Source organism: Balaenoptera acutorostrata, chromosome 3 (genome assembly GCF_949987535.1).
Source record: "Balaenoptera acutorostrata chromosome 3, mBalAcu1.1, whole genome shotgun sequence".
Classification (NCBI taxonomy): Eukaryota; Metazoa; Chordata; class Mammalia; order Artiodactyla; family Balaenopteridae; genus Balaenoptera; species Balaenoptera acutorostrata.
This window is the reverse complement of record NC_080066.1, coordinates 156750993-156774971: the sequence shown is the minus strand read 5'-3', so window position 1 is coordinate 156774971 and position 23979 is coordinate 156750993. Positions and strand designations below refer to the sequence as shown.

Genomic DNA, 23979 nt, shown 5'->3' with positions numbered 1-23979 from the left:
CATTTTCCCCATTAAGCTTGCCTCTCCTCCAGTAGCTCTATATTCCATTAATGTCACCAAGCCAGAAACTTGTGACCTCTCTCTACCCTTACCCTCAACGTCCAATCAAGTTGAGAAGTCTTACTAACTGCTTCCTCGCTGCTCTTCTCATTTCTAGTTTCACCCACATATAGAATAATATCCTAGCTCCAGTACATATTCACAGCTCCTACCTAATCTCACATCACCCAGCCACACTGAGCTCTGTTTCTAGGAGATGAGTTAGCACATGTGAAATACTAAGAAGAGTTCCTGGCATACAGTAAGTGCTCACTAAATGTTAGCTGCTATTATTATTATTATTATTACTACCACCACCACTCCCACTCCCTTTATTCTTATTATTAGTTTCCCACACTCACCACACTATTTCACATGTTTCACATTTTTATGTCTTTGCTGATGCTATTCCCTCTTCCTGGAGTTGCTCTATTTGCCTAACTCCTCACTCAAAAACAACAAAAAAAAACAAAGAAGCAAAAAATACCTTCATAGTCTTTCTCCTTCAAGAAACCATCTCTAATATCTCAGGTCAGGCTAACTGCCCATATTTTAAGCTTTACGATAAACGTATGAAAACTTTGACCATACACCTTAATATACTGTAATTATCTGGTTTTGTTTACCATGTCACCTAGAGCAGGGGACAGTAAACTACAGTCCTAGGGCCAAATCCAACCTACTTTCTACTATCTTATGTAAATAAAGTTTACTGGAACACAGACTTACCCATTTGTTTACATATTATTTGTGGCTGCTTTCCTGGTATAAAGGTAGAATTCGGTAGTTGTGACAGAGACCCTGTGGCCCACAAAACCATATCTATACTATCTATTTACTATTTATTATCTGGTCCAGAATTTCTCAATCTTAGCACTATTGAGATTGGGGGTTGGATAATTCTTTGCCATAGAGAGACTGTCCTATGCACGGTAGGATGGACAGTGACAGCCTTGGCCTGTCAGCATTGGCCTGTCAGCCTTGGCCAGGAGCATTCCTACCCCATCACTTCACTACCCCTTTGCTTCACTCCATCTACCCACCCCCCACTCCAGTCTTAACAACCAAAAATATCTCCAGACACTGCCAAATGTTCCCTGAGGTCAAAATTGTCCCCATTTGAGAGCCACTAACCTGGCCCTTTACAAAAAAAAGTTGCAAACCCTGAACTATAAGATCTTCCAAGGAAGGAACTGTACCCAGTTCACTTTGTATTCCAGACACTATACTTGGAACATAATAGAAGCTCATTAAATCAATCATTTAAAGGTAATTGGGGGATTTTAAGACATTTCAAAGCAATTTATAATTTATAAGAATTTTAGACTTGAAAGCGACATTGGTGGCCGTCAAGCTAATACATGATGTTATAAGTTTTATTTCCTTTAGCATTTTAAACATCAACTTTCAGAACTGTTTCATTTAAAATATCTGTGAACAAAAAGTATGCTAACACCATCACAACACGATTTGATTACCAGGAATTTAAAAAATATGAAATCACTGAATTCATATTTCATGGAGGCACATACCTTTCATTCATCCATGAATGAAGTTTTTTCACTGTCTATAAAGAAGAAATTACAATTTTCATTTTGCAGATGGGATCATCTCAACTGGGGTCAAACTATGGTATGGAGAAACAGCAACTTCCTTACCAAGTCAACCAAGAAACTCATTCAAGGGATATAAATTACTTTCTACTCCCTTTAATTAATAAACCTATGGTATAAACAGCATTGCTGAAACTACAAAAACCTCTCTGCCGCAAAGGGATTATATGCCTGCCAGAAAAGCTAACAAACAAATGCAGGTCATTTTTTTTTTCTTTTTTTTTTTTTTTTTTTAAAGACACCAATTGTACTTGAACATTTGTTACCTTTTTTTAAAAAATTAATTAATTAATTTACTTATTTTTGGCTGTGTTGGGTCTTTGCTTCTGTGCGAGGGCTTTCTCTAGTTGTGGCAAGCGGGGGCCACTCTTCATCGTGGTGCGCGGGCCTCTCACTATTGCGGCCTCTCTTGTTGCGGAGCACAGGCTCCAGACGCGCAGGCTCAGTAATTGTGGCTCACGGGCCTAGTTGCTCCGTGGCATGTGGGATCTTCCCAGACCAGGGCTCGAACCCATGTCCCCTGCATTAGCAGGCAGATTCTCAACCACTGCGCCACCAGGGAAGCCCCCAATGCAGGTCATTTTAAGGACCAAATAAATGGCAAGAATAGCCAATATTTACTAAGCACTTACCATGTGCTGGTATTGCATCATTTCATTTGATTCTCATAAAAATTCTATGAGGTAGGTACTATTAAGAAACCCATTTTATGGCCATCATTAAAAAGTTTAAAAATAACAAATGCTGGAGAGGGTGTGGAAAAAAGGGAACCCTCCTACACTGTTGGTGGGAATGTAAATTGGTGTAGCAACTATGGAAAACAGTATGGAGGTTCCTTAAAAAACTAAAAACGAGCTACCATATGATCCAACAATCCCACTTCTGGGCATATATCCAGAGAAAACTATAATTCAAAAAGGTACATGCACCCCAATGTTAATACCAGAGCTATTTATAATGACCAAGACACAGAAGCAACCTAAATGTTCATCAATAGATGAACAGAAAAAGAAGATGCAGTATATATACACAATGGAATACTACTCAGCCATAAAAAAAGAATGAAACAATGCCATTTGCAGCAGCATGGCTGGACATAGAGATTATCATACTAAGTGAAGTAAGTCAGAAAGAGAAAGACAAATACTATATGTTATCACTTATATGTGGAATCTAAAATACGACACAATGAACTTATTTACAAAACAGAAACATACAGACATAGAAAACAAACTTATGGTTACCAAAGGGGAAAGGGGGTAGGGGAGGGATAAATTAGGAGTTTGGGATTAGCAGATACAACTACTATATATAAAATAGACGAACAACAAGAACTATATTCACTATCCTGTAATAAACCACAATGGAAAAGAATATGAAAAAGAATACACACACACATATATAATATATATATAAAAAACTGGGGCTTCCCTGGTGGCGCAGTGGTTGAGAATCTGCCTGCCAATGCAGGGGACACGGGTTCGAACCCTGGTCTGGGAAGATCCCACATGGCGCGGAGCAACTGGGCCCGTGAGCCACGACTACTGAGCCTGCGCGTCTGGAGCCTGTGCTCCGCAACAAGAGAGGCCGCGATGGTGAGAGGCCCACGCACCGCGATGAAGAGTGGCCCCCACTTGCCGCAACTACAGAAAGCCCTCGCACAGAAATGAAGACCCAACACAACCATAAATAAATAAATAAATAAAATTAAAAAAAAAAAAAACTGAATCACTTTGCTGTACACCAGAAACTAACACAACATTGTAAATCAACTATACTTCAATTTAAAAAAAAAAGAAATCCATTTTATAGATGAAGAAACTGAGTTTCAGAGAAGCCGACTGATTTGTCCGAGGGCATGCAGATAGTAAGTGGCAGAACAAAAATTTAAGCCTGGAAGTCTGCCTCCAAAATCTGAGCTCCCACACAACATACCATATAAACGTGCTTGGAATTCAGAAATGAGAAAGACCACTGCTAACCAGGGTGATCGGTCAAGCAGGCAACCATGAGATGAGTCCTGGAAGAATGGGTAAGAGTCACATGGCAGAGAGAAAGGGTGAAATCCTTGGCTGGGATATCCAGAGAAAGAAGTTTTAGAAGCAAGAACTCAAAACATATATTTAGAATAAGATGAAATAGCCACTCTGGTTAAATAGAGAGAGGAAGTATGAGGAAGAGGTGACAAAGTTGAAGCCAAACTATGGAAGGCCATGAGTGGGCGGCTGAAGAACACATGCTCTTGGTGGGCACTGGATGTTACTGAAAAGCAGCACGGAAGGCAAGGTGGGGCAGAATGCAGACTATAGAGACAGACAGAGAGAATGGAGGTGGGAAAACTCGTTATGACACCACCACAATAGGTGAGGGCAGAGGGGGAGGAGAGAGCCGACTGTCCAGAAAGGAAAGAAATGAATGAGAAATACAACAAGGGGATTGTCAATGGGATTTTGGGCTGATGCGATGAGGGCAGAGGGGAAGAAGGGGAATGAGAAGGAAAGATCAGAGCTCACCCTGAGGTTTCCAACTTGAGTGAATGCGTGATGACAGTAGTGTCAGCTGTTCTAAACCTACTGGATTATATATAACCATGCATTCTTCTCACACTTAACACACTGCCTCGCCTCTGTTCTAGACAGATATGGATCATCCCATGTGAGTTTTCTCATCATTCCTTTCTCAAACCTCAAAACCATTCTGTGTTTTGTCTCCTTTCCTACCATCTCTGGGAAAGAAGTATTCTTTCTTTCCCTGAGTTTAAGAAGGTACCGGTCAAGGGAAGGATTTCATGTAAGGACAGGCTAGACTAGCACATGTTTGTAGCCTGCAAAGGAAAAACAAATAGAGAGGCAAGGATCTAAGGTGCAAGAGAGCGTGGGGATAATTGAAGAGTAGGTGCCAGGAGGTGACAGGAAAGAAGGAGATGCTCAGCAGAGTTGAGCAGGTGAGCTTAGAAACCTGGAGGGACACCTCGTCCTCTGGAATAAAGGGAGAGAAAAAGTCAACCTAGATAGGAGACAAACAGCAAATGAAGACTCCAAGGTAGAGGTAAGCTTGATATGTTGATATTGCCTAACTTGGACCTTTTAAGACAAGCCGGATGTCTAAGCACAAACATTTTTTCCTCTCACCGCCCCCCCCCCCCCACTGAGCCACAGCCACAATGGTCTCCTTACCATTTCTTTTTTTTAAATTGAAGTATAGTTGATTTACAATACTATTTTAGTTTTGGGTGTACAGCATAGTGATTCAATATTTTTACAGATTATACTCCACTGAAAGTCATTATAAGAGAATGGCTGTAATTCTCCCTGTGCTATACAACATATCCTTGTTGCATATCTATTTTATACTGAGTAGTTTGTATCTTTTAAGCCCATACCCCTAACTTGCCCCTCCCCCCGCCCCACTCCCCTCTGGTAACCACTAGCTTGTTTTCTACATCAGTCTCCTTGCCATGTCTTGAACATGTCAAGCTTTCCCTTGCCTGGGGTCCTTTTCATCCTTGCAGCTTCCTTGGATTGGAAGAGCCTCTCCCAGATCTTTGTGCAGTTGACTCTTTCTTGCATCTTAGGTCCCAGCTTAATTATCACCTCCTCAGAGAGCCCTTCCCTGACCACTCGGTCTAATAATGGAGACCCAACCTCCTTGCCACTCACTACCCCGTTATTCTCTTTTACTTCCTTCATACCACATATCATTATTTCAAAGTATCTTAATTAGGTCTTTACACATTTGCTATTAGTCTCCTTCAACCATAATATTAATTCCATAAGCTCAGGGACCCTATATATGGTCTCATTCGCCACATACTCCAACACTTAGAGCAGATCTGATAACAGAGTAGTCACTCCACGAATATACACTGCACTCATGAATAAGTCAATGAATGATATGCTGTTGAGAAAATGGATACAGGCAGAAATGGAAATTTAAAGCAATAGTTTTATTACTGATATTCACAAATATTTATTAATTTTTTGAAGACTATTTTCCATATACTCATGTGCCAGGACTTATGCAACTCTAAAGGGAGTACTCAATCTGTAGAAATCCTAGTCCCTGCTTCCAGAAGCCCATACTATTAGGGAAACATATGAGCACAGATCATTAAAATACAATGTACTATAAACTATAATAGCACTTATAATGCAATGCAGTTAAGAACTGAGAGCTGTGAGAGCATACAATAAAGTGCTCCTAACTTAAGCAAGGCAAAGCCAGAAGACAATTCTACTAAAGTGCTGAGGACAGGTGTGGCGCTTTGCTGGGTGGCTGCAATTGCAGAGGGTATGGAGTAACCATGAGGTAGAGAAGGTGGGACACACATACAACTCTCCCAAGAAGTTTTCCACTGAAATAATGAATGAACTAAGATGCAAATTCATCAGGAAACAGAATCAAGAAAATTATTTTGAGCATGTGTCTAGTTTGAGGGAATAGGAAAGAGGTGAAGAGAAAATCTAAGGTAACCAAAAAGGGAGGGATTCCTTAAAGGGGCTAAATCTCAGAAGAGGCAAAAGAGAATAGCAGTTACACTCAGAGAAGAGGAGGAGAGCTCATCCTATAAGACAGAAGAAGAGAAGGTAGCAATAACTATCTTTGAAGGTAAATCTGAAAGTGGAGGGAGAGGAGTTTTAGCAAGCATAAGCTAAAGATTTTCTATTTTCTCCATGAAGCATGAGATCGACCATCTGCCAATACTGGCTGCTGAGGGAGAAGCTGGGGGAAAGGGAAGGAGGAGAATTTTACTGGTTGATAATTGGTGTGCAATGTTGCTGCCCAACGCTACATCTTCACTGATTTTCAATGATTTTCAAAGCGAAAAATGTGTCCTTCTATCTCTCTTGAAATTCATGCAGAAACTAGTCGTGGCATACTGTCCACATGGGGGGGATGGAACATAAGGTTACAAAAGCACATAACGCTAATGTCAGAGTCGTTTTGGCATTTGCAAAGCAATTTTAAAAAACATTAGCTAATTAATTAGCTCAATGATGACTTTAACCCTGTAGGTATATGTGTACAAGGACTACTTTTTCTGTCTCCTTTGAGGCATTTGAAGACACGAGACTTTGTCTCAGTGGGAATGCTGTGGTAGATTACATTTGCTGTAAATAAGCGACATTTTTAGAAAGCAATGAGTTCCACTGAATTTATCCTGAAGAGAAAACAAATGGCAAAGCTAAATGAGAGACTCCCAGAATCAGACTGAAAATTCACCAGAAGCCCAAAAAGCTCCTCATTCTGGCTTTCTGAGGGTATTGGAGGCAAACAGCTCCAACTTCACAGAAAATATTGGGCAGGAACAAAAGTACAGATGTGCTGCCCATCTCAAGAAAAAGGTGTTCCACTGCTTGGCGTTTATACCAAGAGGAGCTACTGCCTACTCGGGTCCCATAATAAAAATCATTTCTCCATTAACAGGTTGAGCAATATGAGTTTGCCCAGAGTCGGAAATCAAGCAAAAGTTGCCTTCCTCTCAGAACAACCAATGGCAAGGTGAAAGAAATACGTAACTGTATCCAGTCTCCCAGCAGGACATTTTTTGCCTGATTAAATGGCCTCTCCTCTGAAGTGAAGCCTCTAAATAGTAGTGAGAGACCATTCCCTAGAGTGGGTTTAACCACAGAATTACCAACCTTTTCCTGAAAAGCTTTTTCCTTTTCTTCTTCACCAAGTCTTTCGATTGAGTTGGTAGAGATGGCAGCAGGAGTCACGACGGCAACGGTATTTAGAGCTCAGCTCCAATCCTTGCTAACTGAGTGGCCCTCGGCAAGACGCCCACTATCTTTACTTTCAAATTAGTAATGATAACAGAATCCACCTCATAAGTTTGTTTTGAGAATTAAATTAGGGAATACATACGAAGCACTTAGCCACAGAGACATACTTTGCATGCATCCACACTGTTAAGTGCTCAATAACTGGTAGTCTTTATTGTTGTTATTATGATTATAATTGCTGTGGTTATCATGGTTTTGGAGATGATGCCAGTGAAGGTCTGAGGAAAGAGAAATAATTATAAGTGACTAATAAGTGATGACAGTGGCTGGGAACCTCAAATCCTACCGCAAGGGCAACTCTGTGAGTCTCGGTGGGACATGTGTAGTCAACTGATTTGGAGATTAATCAGGAAAGTCTTCAACACAATGAACCTGGTCTAATTAATAAGTCCTATTCTTTCTTTTCAGAAGGCTCATTCACTATAGAGTTATAGGATCTTATATGGGTTTTTTTTCTCCCCAGCTTTATTGAGATATGATTGACATATAACATTGTAAGTTTAAGATATACAATGTGATAATTTGATACATATATTGTCATACTGAGTGAACTAAGTCAGACAGAGAAAGACAAATTATGATATCGCTTATATGTGGAATCTAAAAAAAAATGGTACAAATGAACCTATTTACAAAACAGAAATAGAGTCACAGATGTAGAAAATAAACTTATGGTTACCAAAGGGGGAAGGGGGGGAGGGATAAATTGGGAGATTGGGTTTGACATATACACACTACTATATATAAAACAGATAACTAATAAGAACCTACTGTATAGCACAGGGAACTCTACTCAATACTCTGTAATGACCTATATGGGAATAGAATCTGAAAAAAAAGAATGGAGTATGTATATGTATAGGATCTTATGTTTAGAAGGAAGCTAGAAAATCGAGACTGTCTACTCATTTGACGCTATAATCTCTTCTACAACCTCAGCGAGATGGTTGCCCAGACTTTGCTTGGATGCCTTGAGTGACAGAGAATACATTATTTTAAAGGCAACTTTGGACAGCTCTCATTGAAATGTTTTCCTTGTATTTAATACCCAGCTTCCACTCATTTGCCCCAGTTCTTCTTCCTGAAGATATATGAACCATGTTTAAATCCACTTCATAAGACAGTCCTTCACATATGAAGACAACTCTCAACCCATGATCTCAGGCATCTTTCCCTCAGTTAAACGTTCCTGGATCCATCAGTCAACTCTTTTTATGTCAGACTCTTGAGCACACTGCTATCTTTTTCATAGCTCAGCTCTAAACATGTTCTGTCAACTAGTCAGCTAAACTTTTAAGTGCTTATCATACAGAACTGAAGAGAAATAGGCCCAGTAACCAGATTATCACACAGTGGTGATGATGATGATGTTGATAAACACAATTTACCAAGCATTTTCTATATGCCAGGCATTGTTCTAAGGGTTTTAAAATTATTATCTCAGTTAATACTCACAACAACCTTATCAAGTAGGTATAATTATTCTACCCATTTAATAAATAAGCAAAGTGAGGTACAGAGAGGGTTAAGTAACTTGCCCAGCATTCCACAGATAGTGGGAATAGAGGTGGGTTTTGCAGCCAAGAACTCTAGCTCCAGAGCGTACTATTTTTGCCAATAAATTACACTATCGAACTGTCACCTCCTTTGTTTTCATACCTTTATTAATTCAGTCTCAGAACATTAAGGCACATAATCTCTATCATTCTCAGCTCCCTGCCATTCACCAAGTTGAAGAGCACGCTCTCTTACCTTCCCTCAAGCCCCTAGTAAGTGTCGAGTAAGACAAAGCATTAGGCATTCACCAGAAACTTCCATGTAAGTCAAAATGGACCCATTTACCAGGACCCAGTGGTATATTTAAATAGATACTCCTTTACTGAATAGCTCTTACATCCAATCCCTTTTTCCCCATCTTGTGGATGAGGATATCACAAAGTGTATTGCCAAATACCTTGCTGATATTTAGCTATGCTAGGCCCACGGTACTTTTCTGAGCTTTAAGTATAGTAAAAATATTGAATAATATGTGAGCTTAGTTGCTTATATGGCTTGTTTTTAGTGTTTTTAGTGAATGACTATGGTTCTCTTTTCTCTTCGGTGGGCTCACATCTTCTGTTAATAATGCAATCCAAAATCTTTCCCAGATGCCAATGAAGTTCGTAAGCCCTTAACTTGCACTATCTACATTTTTTCCATCTTTAGTCATTACAAACCTCCCCCATTCTCTACAATTTCTCAAAAACCAACTGGATTTCAAAAATCTTATTTTCAAATTCTCTCTTTATCATTCATCTAAGTCAAGAAATTTGAATTAATGCAGACCAATTAAGTGCTTTCTAACAGGCTCTGATATTAAATTTCCTAACTTTGTCTATCTTTTCCTGGCCAAAGACCTATTTTCTTGTCAGAGAAGACAGGGGTAAAATAGGAGTGAGGAATTCTTTCACATCATTTAGGGCTCTGTTGCAAATGACAGAAAATCTAGCTCATGCTGGCTTAGACAGAAGAAGGAATGTAATCAATCATGGCTGGAAAGCCAGAGGTAGTCTAGCTGGAAGAATATTTGATCCAGGGCCTTAAAATGTCACCAGAACCTAGTTTCTCCCCATATTTTAGCTCTGCTTTTCTCCATGCTAGCTTCATTTTTAGTCCCATTGTGGCGGCAAGATGGCGGCCAGAAGGTCAGTTTTATACCATCCCAAGTTGTAGCTCAAAGGAAGGAGAAGTACCCCCTACAAGATATAAACAGAGTCCTGAGACTGAATGTCACTGATCCAAACTGTGACATTAGGTGTGGGTTAGGTGCCCAGCTATGAACAAAATAACCACAGCCAGAGTAATGGAAGTTCCTGATGGACTCAGAGCTCACATGCTCATCAGGTGAGCCAGGAATGGAGTCAATGCCACTAAATCACTGGACTGAGCATGAAGGAAAATAAAAATCAAGAAACATTTGTTGAAATAAGGGAAAATGAATACCAGATCTCTTAAAAAAATGTTTACCGTATCTTACTTCTCCATCAATAGTCCATCAATTATAAGTAGCAAACCATTCTTTAATATCTTCTTCTGGCATTAAGAGAAGAACGTCTTTCTGTTTGTCATAGCCCTGCAATACTAAATATCCTGCAGCTTCAGCCCCCTTGATACTCTTCCTCAGGTACACACCACTTTCTTATAGCCACTCTTGATACTCTTCCTCAGGTACACACCACTTTCTTATAGCCACCCTGGGCTAAGTGCTCACACCTTGCCTCCTCTGTGAAATAAACCTCATAGTCATCATACATCCCCAGCAGCTCAGGGCTTTGTCTCCTCTTCCTCTGTGACATCAAATGCCATTCTCTCCACTGCCCACTTCAGCTCCTGGTAATCCAGAAGGTAATCTCTTTTCAAGAAGATCCAATTTATCCTCTTCAAAAGTTTTCATTCTTGGGCTTCCCTGGTGGCGCAGTGGTTGAGAATCCACCTGCCAATGCAGGGGACACGGGTTCGAGCCCTGGTCTGGGAAGATCCCACATGCCGCAGAGCAACTAGGCCCGTGAGCCACAACTACTGAGCCTGCGCATCTGGAGCCTGTGCTCCGCAACAAGAGAGGCCCCGATAGCGAGAGGCCCGCGCACCGCGATGAAGAGTGGCCCCCGCTTGCCGCAACTGGAGAAAGCCCTCGCACAGAAACGAAGGCCCAACACAGCCAAAAATAAATTAAAAAAAAAAAAAAAAAGTTTTCATTCTTAAACTGACTCACATGACATTGCCAATATTTGACTTCTTTTTTTACCCAGAAAAATGGCAATTTCTATGGTCAACCCAATAGGCCTCTCCTGAGACATAGTTTCTCCTCTTTCTTGTCTTCTTCTGCTACATTCTTCCAATTTCCCAGATTCTGATTCATGTTTCTACTTTTTTCTACCTTGTTGGAATTTTGTCCCTCTTGGTCTCCTTTTTGTATTGGCCCTTCCATTCTGCCAAGGCATTCTTCCCTCCAAGCTCACACTGTGCTTTTCTGCATATCTTCCTAAGAATGGGGAAATAAATTCTGCATTGCTATCCAACTTGTCTTTCTACGTTAGAAGTATTCCACAGTAGTGTGTGTTTGGTTTGACAATGATAACGATCCTCATTTTACAGATCAAGACATGGGTGTTCAAAGAGGTTGCATGGTTTTCTAATTAGTACCAGAAATGCATCTGGTAGCCAGGTTCTAATTCAGTTGCTCTTTTTTAAGATACATTGGAAAAAAAAAAAAAGATACATTGGATTCTCCTAACTTCTGCAGTTTTTTAATTGCAGAAACAGCAAATAGCAGTTAAGTGGTTCCTTAAACATACCTGATCAATTTGGTTTCATTTATTAACATAAATAGTAACATTAGCATTTGCACAGTGCTTTACAGTTTATAAAGCACCTCCATTTTTTTTATCCCATTTGTTCCCAACATGAAAATGCCTGAAGTAATTATTATTATCTGATGAAAAAACTGAGGCTAAGAGCATTCACGTGGCTTGCTAAGAGTCTTGCAGCTGGTAATGAATGAGTCTAGGCAAGACTCAAACCCTGGACTTGTGCTTCCAAAGTCAACCTTCCTCTCATCTTCCATGTTGACCCTAAAACCCTCACTTGATCTTGCTCATCATGGGACCACACAGTATTCTCAAAGCTAGGAAAAAGGGATTTTTAGGCCCAATGCCATGACCTTAATTTGCCTAGTTATGGACAGAGTGATTTATCCCCACCTGAGAAATCAGGAAGGACACCAAAACAAGAGCCTGAGAAGCACAGAGGCAGGAAAAATGAGAACAGGGGTAAAAAAAGTATAGCGAGTGAAAAAGAGGACAATACAAAAGAAAAACCAGAAGAGCAGTTGTGATCGCATAACAGACAGCAGAAAAGACAGTGAGACAGGACAAAATAAGCATATATTTTTTTTAAAAAAAGCAACAACAAACACATTATCCTAAAGCCTGCAGGTGCCAGCAATTCAAATAAACATATAGCAATTAACAGAATTAACGCAGCCTTAAATAGCTTGGCTCAGCAGATGTGGACTCCTATCAGGGTTCTATAAAATGTAAAGTTATTACAGATTAAACCATTAATCATCTGTTCAGAGACTATCTCTGGCTGCAAAATCCCATTCGGTTTTAAATGGCTAATAATCACAAAGGGATGTGGATTGTAATGTGCACAATGATGTTCTACCCAATCCTTTTTCCTTTAAATATGTGTTCCACTCTCCCCGTTCTCCTGCTTTCCTTCCTCCCCACTAGAGATGTCATGAGAAAAGAAAGGTGGGATAGACCAGTCGGTCTCAGAGTTCTCAGCAGCAGGTGAGCGTCTCCATGGGCAATGGAGAGCCAAATGGAGAACCAACATGCCAGCGGAGAAGTAACAGACTGAGGGGAAAGGACGATGGTGTAGAAAGAACCAAGTCAAACAACACAGAAGACACCAACACATAGGAGGATATTGTGATGGGCTTTAGTCAGCTCCCTGGTCCTCATAATAGAGACACTATCCATGCAACTCAGCCTTGATTTGGCTTTCCTCTACTGCATTTTGCTTCATCCAACAATAGTAGCTCAGTAATGTCAAGGACAGAGGAAGGGAGAAATAAATGTCCTGACAAGGAGGGTCATTGGAAACTGAAATGGGAGTTAGAAGGAAGCACTTTTCTGCAGAAACCTGAAGATTGAGAGAGGCACTCTCCTGGCCCAGTGCTAAAGCCAATGGACCAGCCTTCCCAACTCTTCCTCATCTCCCTAGGACAAAAAGATAGATCAAGACAGAGGATTAACCAAGATGGCGGAGTAGAAGGACGTGCTTTCACTCCCTCTTGCGAGAGCACCAGAATGACAACTGGCTGCTGGACAATCATTGACAGGAAGACCCTGAACTTCACCAAGGAGGATACCCCACGTCCAAGGACAGAGGAGAAGCCACAGTGAGACGGTAGGACGGGCGCAATCAGAGTAAAATCAAATCCCATAACTGCTGGGTGGGTGACTCACAGACTGGCGAACACTTATACCACAGAAGTCCACCCACTGGAGTGAAGGTTCTGAGCCCCACGTCAGGCTTCCCAACCTGGGGGTCCGGCAACGGGAGGAGGAATTCCTAGAGAATCAGACTTTGAAGTCTAGTGGGAATTGATTGCAGGACTGTGACAGGACTGGGGGAAACAGAGACCCCACTCTTGGAGGGCACACACAAAGTAATGTGTGCATCGGGACCCAGGGGAAGGAGCAGTGACCCTGGGGGAGACTGAACCAGACGTACCTGCTGGTGTTGGGGGGTCTCCTGCCGAGGCAAGTGGTGGCTCTGTTTCACCGTGGGGATAAGGACACTGGCAGCAGAGGTCCTGGGAAGTTCTCCTTGGCGTGAGCCCTCCCAGAGTCTGCCATTAACCCCACCAAAGAGCACGGGTAGGCTCCAGTGTTGGGTTGCCTCAGGCAAAACAACCAACAGGGAGGGAACCCAGCCCCACCCATCAACAGTCAAGTGGATTAAGGTTTTACTGAGCTCTGACCGCCACAGCAACAGGGAGGGAACCCAGCCCCACCCATCAACAGTCAAGTGGATTAAGGTTTTACTGAGCTCTGACCGCCACAGCAACAGTCAGCTCTACCCACCACCAGAGCCTCCCATCAAGCCTCTTAGATAGCCTCAACCACCAGAGGGCAGACAACAGAAGCAAGAAAAACTACAATCCTACAGCCTGTGGACCAAAAACCACAGTTACAGAAAGACAGAGAAGATGAAAAGGCAGAGGGCTATGTACCAGATGAAGGAACAAGAAAAAACCCCAGAAAAACAACTAAATGAAGTGGAGATAGGCAACCTTCCAGAAAAAGAATTCAGAATAATGATAGTGAAGATGATCCAGGACCTCGGAATAAGAATGGAGGCAAAGATTGAGAAGACGCAAGAAATGATTAACAAAGACCTAGAAGAATTAAAGAACAAACAAACAGAGATGACCAATACAATAACTGAAATGAAAACTACACTAGAAGGAATCAATAGCAGAATAACTGAGGCAGAAGAACGGATAAGTGACGTGGAAGACAGAATGGTGGAATTCACTGCTGCAGAACAGAATAAAGAAAAAAGAATGAAAAGAAATGAAGACAGCCTAAGAGACCTCTGGGACAACATTAAACGCAACAACATTCGCATTATAGGGGTCCCAGAAGGAGAAGAGAGAGAAAAAGGACCAGAGAAAATATTTGAAGAGATTATAGTCGAAAACTTCCCTAACATGGGAAAGGAAATAGCCACCCAAGTCCAGGAAGCGCAGAGAGTCCCATACAGAATAAACCCAAGGAGAAACACGCCGAGACACATAGTAATCAAAGTGGCAAAAATTAAAGACAAAGAAAAATTACTGAAAGCAGCAAGGGAAAAACGACAAATAACATACAAGGGAACTCCCATAAGGTTAACAGCTGATTTCTCAGCAGAAACTCTGCAAGCCAGAAGGGAGTGGCATGATATACTTAAAGTGATGAAAGGGAAGAACCTACAACCAAGATTACTCTACCCAGCAAGGATCTCATTTAGATTTGATGGAGAAATCAAAAGCTTTACAGACAAGCAAAAGCTAAGAGAATTCAGCACCACCAAACCAGCTCTACAACAAATGCTAAAGGAACTTCTCTAAGTGGGAAACACAAGAGAAGAAAAGGACCTACAAAAACAAACCCAAAACAATTAAGAAAATGGTCATAGGAACATACATATCGATAATTACCTTAAACGTGAATGGATTAAATGCCCCAACCAAAAGACATAGACTGGCTGAATGGATACAAAAACAAGACCCATACATATGCTGTCTACAAGAGACCCACTTCAGACCTAGGGACACATACAGACTGAAAGTGAGGGGATGGAAAAAGATATTCCATGCAAATGGAAATCAAAAGAAAGCTGGAGTAGCTATACTCATATCAGATAAAATAGACTTTAAAATAAAGAATGTTACAAGAGACAAGGAAGGACACTACATAATGATCCAGGGATCAATCCAAGAAGAAGATATAACAATTATAAATATATATGCACCCAACATAGGAGCACCTCAATACATAAGGCAACTGCTAACAGCTCTAAAAGAGGAAATTGACAGTAACACAATAATAGTAGGGGACTTTAACACCTCACTTACACCAATGGACAGATCATCCAAAATGAAAATAAATAAGGAAACAGAAGCTTTAAATGACACAATAGACCAGATAGATTTAATTGATATTTATAGGACATTCCATCCAAAAACGGCAGATTACACGTTCTTCTCAAGTGCGCACGGAACATTCTCCAGGATAGATCACATCTTGGGTCACAAATCAAGCCTCAGTAAATTTAAGAAAATTGAAATCATATCAAGCATCTTTTCTGACCACAACGCTATGAGATTAGAAATGAATTACAGGGAAAAAAACGTAAAAAAGACAAACACATGGAGGCTAAACAATACGTTACTAAATAACCAAGAGATCACTGAAGAAATCAAAGAGGAAATAAAAAAATACCTAGAGACAAATGACAATGAAAACACGACGACCCAAAACCTATGGGATGCAGCAAAAGCGGTTCTAAGAGGGAAGTTTATAGCTATACAAGCCTACCTAAGGAAACAAGAAAAATCTCAAGTAAACAATCTAACCTCACACCTAAAGAAACTAGAGAAAGAAGAACAAACAAAACCCAAAGTTAGCAGAAGGAAAGAAATCATAAAGATCAGAGCAGAAATAAATGAAATAGAAACAAAGAAAACAATAGCAAAGATCAATAAAACTAAAAGTTGGTTCTTTGAGAAGATAAACAAAATTGATAAGCCATTAGCCAGACTCATCAAGAAAAAGAGGGAGAGGACTCAAATCAATAAAATCAGAAATGAAAAAGGAGAAGTTACAACAGACACCGCAGAAATACAAAACATCCTAAGAGACTACTACAAGCAACTTTATGCCAATAAAATGGACAACCTGGAAGAAATGGACAAATTCTTAGAAAGGTATAACCTTCCAAGACTGAACCAGGAAGAAACAGAAAATATGAACAGACCAATCACAAGTAATGAAATTGAAACTGTGATTAAAAATCTTCCAACAAACAAAAGTCCAGGACCAGATGGCTTCACAGGTGAATTCTATCAAACATTTAGAGAAGAGCTAACACCCATCCTTCTCAAACTTTTCCAAAAAATTGCAGAGGAAGGAACACTCCCAAACTCATTCTATGAGGCCACCATCACCCTGATACCAAAACCAGACAAAGACACTACAAAAAAAGAAAATTACAGACCAATATCACTGATGAATATAGATGCAAAAATCCTCAACAAAATACTAGCAAACAGAATCCAACAACACATTAAAAGGATCATACACCACGATCAAGTGGGATTTATCCCAGGGATGCAAGGATTCTTCAATATACGCAAATCAATCAATGTGATACACCATATTAACAAATTGAAGAATAAAAACCATATGATCATCTCAATAGCTGCAGAAAAAGCTTTTGACAAAATTCAACACCCATTTCTGATAAAAACTCTCCAGAAAGTGGGCATAGAGGGAACCTACCTCAACATAATAAAGGCCATATATGACAAACCCACAGCAAACATCATTCTCAATGGTGAAAAACTGAAAGCATTTCCTCTAAGATCAGGAACGAGACAAGGATGTCCACTCTCACCACTATTATTCAACATAGTTCTGGAAGTCCTAGCCACGGCAATCAGAGAAGAAAAAGAAATAAAAGGAATACAAATTGGAAAAGAAGAAGTAAAACTGTCACTGTTTGCGGATGACATGATACTATACATAGAGAATCCTAAAAATGCCACCAGAAAACTGCTAGAGCTAATTAATGAATATGGTAAAGTCACAGGTTACAAAATTAATGCACAGAAATCTCTTGCATTCCTATACACTAATGATGAAAAATCTGAAAGAGAAATTATGGAAACACTCCCATTTACCATTGCAACAAAAAGAATAAAATACCTAGGAATAAACCTACCTAGGGAGACAAAACACCTGTATGCAGAAAACTATAAGACACTGATGAAAGAAATTAAAGATGATACCAACAGATGGAGAGATATACCATGTTCTTGGATTGGAAGAATCAACATTGTGAAAATGAGTATACTACCCAAAGCAATCTACAGATTCAATGCAATCCCTATCAAATTACCAATGGCATTTTTTACGGAGCTAGAACAAATCATCTTAAAATTTGTATGGAGACACAAAAGACCCCGAATACCCAAAGCAGTCTGGAGGCAAAAAAATGGAGCTGGAGGAATCAGACTCCCTGACTTCAGACTATACTACAAAGCTACAGTAATCAAGACAATATGGTACTGGCACAAAAACAGAAACATAGATCAATGGAACAATATAGAAAGCCCAGAGATTAACCCACGCACCTATGGTCAACTAATCTATGACAAAGGAGGCAAAGATATACAATGGAGAAAAGACAGTCTCTTCACTAAGTGGTGCTGGGAAAACTGGACAGCTACATGTAAAAGAATGAAATTAGAATACTCCCTAACACCATACACAAAAATAAACTCAAAATGGATTAGAGACCTAAATATAAGACTGGACACTATAAAACTCTTAGAGGAAAACATAGGAAGAACACTCTTTGACATAAATCACAGCAAGATCTTTTTTGATCCACCTCCTAGAGTAATGGAAATAAAAACAAAAATAAACAAGTGGGACCTAATGAAACTTCAAAGCTTTTGCACAGCAAAGGAAACCATAAACAAGACGAAAAGACAACCCTCAGAACGGGAGAAAATATTTGCAAATGAATCAACGGACAAAGGATTAATCTCCAAAATATATAAACAGCTCATTCAGCTCAATATCAAAGAAACAAACACCCCAATCCAAAAATGGGCAGAAGACCTAAATAGACATTTCTCCAGAGAAGACATACAGACGGCCACGAAGCACATGAAAAGATGCTCAACATCACTAATTATTAGAGAAATGCAAATCAAAACTACAATGAGGTATCACCTCACTCCTGTTAGAATGGGCATCATCAGAAAATCTACAAACAACAAACGCTGGAGAGGGTGTGGAGAAAAGGGAACCCTCTTGCACTGTTGGTGGGAATGTAAATTGATACAGCCACTATGGAGAACAATATGGAGGTTCCTTAAAAAACTAAAAATAGAATTACCATATGACCCAGCAATCCCACTACTGGGCATATAGCCAGAGAAAACCATAATTCAAAAAGACACATGCACCCGAATGTTCATTGCAGCACTATTTACAATAGCCAGGTCATGGAAGCAACCTAAATGCCCATCAACAGACGAATGGATAAAGAAGGTGTGGTACATATATACAATGGAATATTACTCAGCCATAAAAAGGAACGAAATTGAGTCATTTGTTGAGACGTGGATGGATCTAGAGACTGTCATACAGAGTGAAGTAAGTCAGAAAGAGAAAAACAAATATTGTATATTAATGCATGTATGTGGAACCTAGAAAAGTGGTACAGATGAGCCAGTTTGCAGGGCAGAAGTTGAGACACAGATGTAGAGAATGGACATATGGACACCAAGGGGGGAAAACGGCGGTGAGGTGGGGATGGTCGTGTGCTGAATTGGGCGATTGGGATTGACATGTATACACTGATGTGTATAAAACTGATGCCTAATAAGAACCTGCAGTATAAAAAAACAAACAAAACAACTAATACTAAACTTTCATTGGGTTATTTGTATGGAAATATGTTAATATAAATGTTTCAGACATTACATGAAATTTCTAAAAATCTTATATTTGTATTTGTATGGAAATATGTTAATATAAATGTTTCAGACATTAAAAAAAAAATAGATCAAGTAGAAGTAGTAGATGGACTAACTTCAGTTCTCAAGGAGTTTAAAGCCTGACGGACAAGCTGTCAATCTATGTCATTCTACTACTTCAGATCCTTCAATGGCTCTCCATTACCTAAAGTCCAAGGGTAGAGTGTGATATAAAGCTCTCTATGACCTGGCCCCTACCTAACTTTTCAGATACATTTTCAGAACTCCTGATCTTATATTTTGTGCCCTGACATTGGCAAACTGTTTGTAAGTTCCTCACCCAGACACCACGAGGTGCCCTGTCTCTGGGCCCTTGCTCATGCTGCCCCATCACCCCAGAGCACCACTTCTTCCCTGTTCATTTCTATCCATCTTCAAGCCTCCCTTGGGCATCATCTCCTCCACAGCGTTTTCCTGAACCCCGTGATATACTAAGTCCTTCTCCTCAGCAGCCCCACCGCACCTGTGAATACCTCTTTTTTTGTGTGCATTAACTGCTTTTCCTTGAAATTATATTTGTGTGTCCCCCACTAACTGTGAGGTCCTCTGAGGCAAGAACTGTGTCTGATTCATCTTTGTGTCTTAGCACAGTCCTTGGCATACTGTATTTTTTCAGCATATACCTGTGGATCTAAATTCCGCCAGATTTTAGAGCTCCATGAGGTTAGCTCAGTAATGAATTTATTTATTTGTTCCAGACATGCTCATTGAGTGTATTATTTTATGCCAGGAACTCTTCTAGGTTCTGGGGAAACACCTGTGAACAGATGAGGCCTTTGTCCTCAGGGAGCTTACATTTTCGTAGAAGGGAGATTGACAGTTGTCAAATAAACCAGTGTCCAAAGGAAACAGACTAGGTAATGACTGAGGGTGGGTAGGATGGGTTATCCCTATTTCAGTGAAGATGAGAGAATTTTAGTAAGGCAAACCTCAGAATAAAGTTGTTTTTTCCCCCAGATAGGGATTTGGTAATATGGGAAATACAAACATACGCATGTGCTAATGTATATTCACTTACGCTTATATTTATTTCATAAACTGTTTTATAAGAATGATTACATGATCCTTAATCATAATTATTGTAGCAAAACATCACTGTATATTTATGTATGGTTTCACTTTTACGTATATTATTTTATTTGTTCTTAAGAACACAACAGAGGTCTTATTATCTCCATGTTATGGGTTAGTAAATTGAGGCTCAAATAAGATCGGTGGCTTATTCCAGGCCATATAGCCAGTAATAAAGCTGGTATTCCCAGTCAGGTTTTCTGATTTTAAACCCAGTATTCTTTTCATTTATACTATGATGCCTCCTCAAAGCCTTTTCAATCCCGTTCTTCTCAGAGTGGGTTCCAACCCATTTCTTTTAGTCTTGCTGGGCCTTTTTATGTAATACTTCACTCACACCAGATAGCTGGGAGGTTCCTAAAAGATTCAACTATTGCCATGTCAGGATGTTCTTTAATGATCCCAAGAAAGTCACATTGTCAATAGTGCCTAAGAGCATTTATCTAAAAGCTATTTTTTAAACTTACAAACATGTGATTTCATTTGGCAAATATTTATTGAGCGCCCACTAGGTGCTAAGAACAATTCTAAGAGCTGGGGACACAACAAGAACAAAAATATGACAGACATGTTAAAACACAAAACCATGAAGAGGAACAGGGTGGGGATTTTTGTGATGCTTGAGTGGACACAAATATTGAATTGATAACTAGGGCATGCAGAGTACTTCAATGATTGGATGATAACGTGGACCCTCTCTGTCACGCTTTTACTCTGGTATCAAGTTAGGAGCTGTGCACACAGGTGAAATCCACAATCACTTTGACTCAAGAGTGGAGCCAGCAATATCACAAAAACAAACAACCCAATCCAAAAATGGGCAGAAGATCTAAATAGACATTTCTCCAAAGAAGATGTACAGATGGCCAAAAACTATATGAAAAGATGCTCAACATCACAAATCATTAGAGGAATGAAAATCAAAACCACAATGAGGTATCACCTCACACCAGTCAGAATGGCCATCATCAAAAAATCTATAAACAATAAATGCGGCAGAGGGTGTGGAGAAAAGGGAACCCTCCTACACTGTTGGTGGGAATGTAAATTGATACAGCCACTATGGAGAACAGTATGGAGGTTCCTTAAAAAACTAAAAATAGAACAACCATATGACCCAGCAATCCCACTACTGGGCATATACCCTGAGAAAACCATAATTCAAAAAGAGACATGTACCAAAATGTTCACTGCAGCTCTATTTACAATAGCCAGGACGTGGAAGCAGCCGAAGTGTCCATCGACAGATGAATGGATAAAGAAGATGTGGCACGTATATACAATGGAATATTACTCAGCCATAAAAGGGAATGAAATTGAGTTATTTGTAGTGAGGTGGATGGACCTAGAATCTGTCATACAGAGTGAAGTAAGTCAGAAGGAGAAAAACAAATACCGTATACTAACACATATGTATGGAATCTAAAAAAAAAAAATGGTTCTAAATAACCTACGGGCAGGACAGGAATAAAGACGCAGGCGTAGAGAATGGACTTGAGGACATGAGGAGGGGGAAGGGTAAGCTGGGAAGAAGTGAGAGAGTGGCATGGACATATATACACCATCAAATGTAAAACAGATAGCTAGTGGGAAGCAGCCACACAGCACAGGGAGATCAGCTCGGTGCTTTGTGACCACCTAGAGGGGTGGGTTAAGGAGGGTGGGAGGGAGACACAGGAGGGAGGAGATATGGGGATATATGTATACATATAGCTGATTCACTTTGTTGTACAGCAGAAACTAACACAACATTGTAAAGCATTTATACTCCAGTAAAGATGTGGTAGATAGATAGATAAAAGAGTGGAGCCAGAACTTAACTTTCAGGTGTGAAGTAACTGTAGTTCCAAAGATAAAAACTATTTTGTGTCACACACAAAGTATCAACGATCTGGAAGAGAAATCCCATAGGGTCTTCACCATGTCCCCATTTTGAAAAAAATGAAACATAAAAGCACCCAGCTCAGCTTAAGGCAGCTTAGAGCCACAAATGGCCAGAGGTGACAGAAAAAGAAAGAGATAGAGAAGGGAAGAAGAAGTTGTAAAATAACTGCTGGCTGTTCTAAGGGGAAATAGTTAAAGTGGGTAAGTGGGATTTATCAAGGAGAGAAGTCCCAACATAGTTGGAAGCTTTTACTGTTTACGAAATTGTCAAAGAGAAATGCCAGGAACAAGAGGAGAATTTCCTAGACTTTCCCACAGAAAAGTGAATTGTAATGATTAAATGGAAAGAAAGACTATGCCAGGATTTCATTAAACTCAAAGCTATCTGTTTAAAGCACTCAGACAAATGAGAAGGACTCCCAACTCCCTTAGAAAGACCATACTATATACGTAAAGGAGAGATGGTGCAAAAGTTTATATTAAGTTCTTGTTTCGCCTACCACTTCCTTCACTGTTTTGGACTTTCTTTCTTCTAACTTGATCTGGATTTAAATTCTGCTTAGCTGCTAGCTAAGATATGTGCATATTTTTATTACTATTACTGTTATTTCTGTCATTGACACTGGTTTTCAGAACTGTCTTTAATTTTTAAGCTATTAAGTGCCACTTTTCACAGACTTGAAGCTGTCTGCTCTCCACCTGGACAGTGTAGTATGTGAGTACGTGTGTGTGTGTGTGTGTGTGCGCACAGATTTTACTTACTTTAGGTTCTGCATGGATAAAATCATCAGAAATATCTTCATGTTTTTATGAGGCTTGTTTCAAAATATTCAGGGGCATCCTTCCTGATTGATAGATTTGCAGTTGGGAAATTGCTCCTTTGTCTCAAAATACATAAAGGAGAGATGGTTCAACATAATTGTGTGCAGGGGAAAATTTGTCCTACAATCCACCCCTAGATCCAGTCCAGGAGAAACTCCAGGCTCAGGGCTGTTTCACGACAAAAATGGACCAGCTCTCCATAGCAATCAATGCCTCATTCATTCCTGGGCTACAAATGTGGAACATGAATGCTCCTATCTATTTCTGATGAGAATGCAATTCCAATGGAGTGTGATTTAACGGTGTTTAAGAATCTTTCAGGGTTCATTAGACAGAGTAGTTTACACCGTTATTCTTTTCAAATAGGAGTAAATCCCAGGGAAGAAGTGCGCTATGTCTACTGCAATTCCGTCAGGAATGACCTGTGGAGTCCCTGTAGCCAGCAGAAGCCTAGGTAATGTCCAGCAGAGAGAAGAAAACTCTCTAAGACTTTTCTCCTGTCATTCTTCCTTCAGACCAAGAACAATACAAAGCTATAATTGGATTTTTCCCTCCTTTGTCATGTCTCTCCTTCCTCCCCCTTTCTCTCAATGCACACATGGTTTATTGCAGCAAGGCCCGGCTCAAATATCAATTCTTCTCCAATGCCGACTCCCACCTAAAATGTATCTGTTTCCTCAGCTCAATTAGATCACTTCATCTGTGGCACTGAACACATAGTGTCCTGAGCTATAATTGTTCCCTTACAGATCTCATCTCTCTTCCCAGATTATAAAGTCTTCAAACACGGAGACCGTGGTTTGTAAAGAGCCATTAAGGTTAGTTACAGCACAAAAAAGGTACCCAATGATTATTTGATAAATGTCTCCATTCAATAAATAATTATTATGTACCT

At 40.0% G+C, this 23979-nt stretch overlaps 1 protein-coding gene across 10 annotated transcripts in view; it reads right to left on the bottom strand.

Annotated features, from left to right (window-relative positions):
* NRXN3 (neurexin 3) overlaps positions 1 to 23979 on the bottom strand; it is a 1648091-nt gene that overhangs the window by 1221457 nt on the left and 402655 nt on the right. The window lies entirely within an intron of this gene.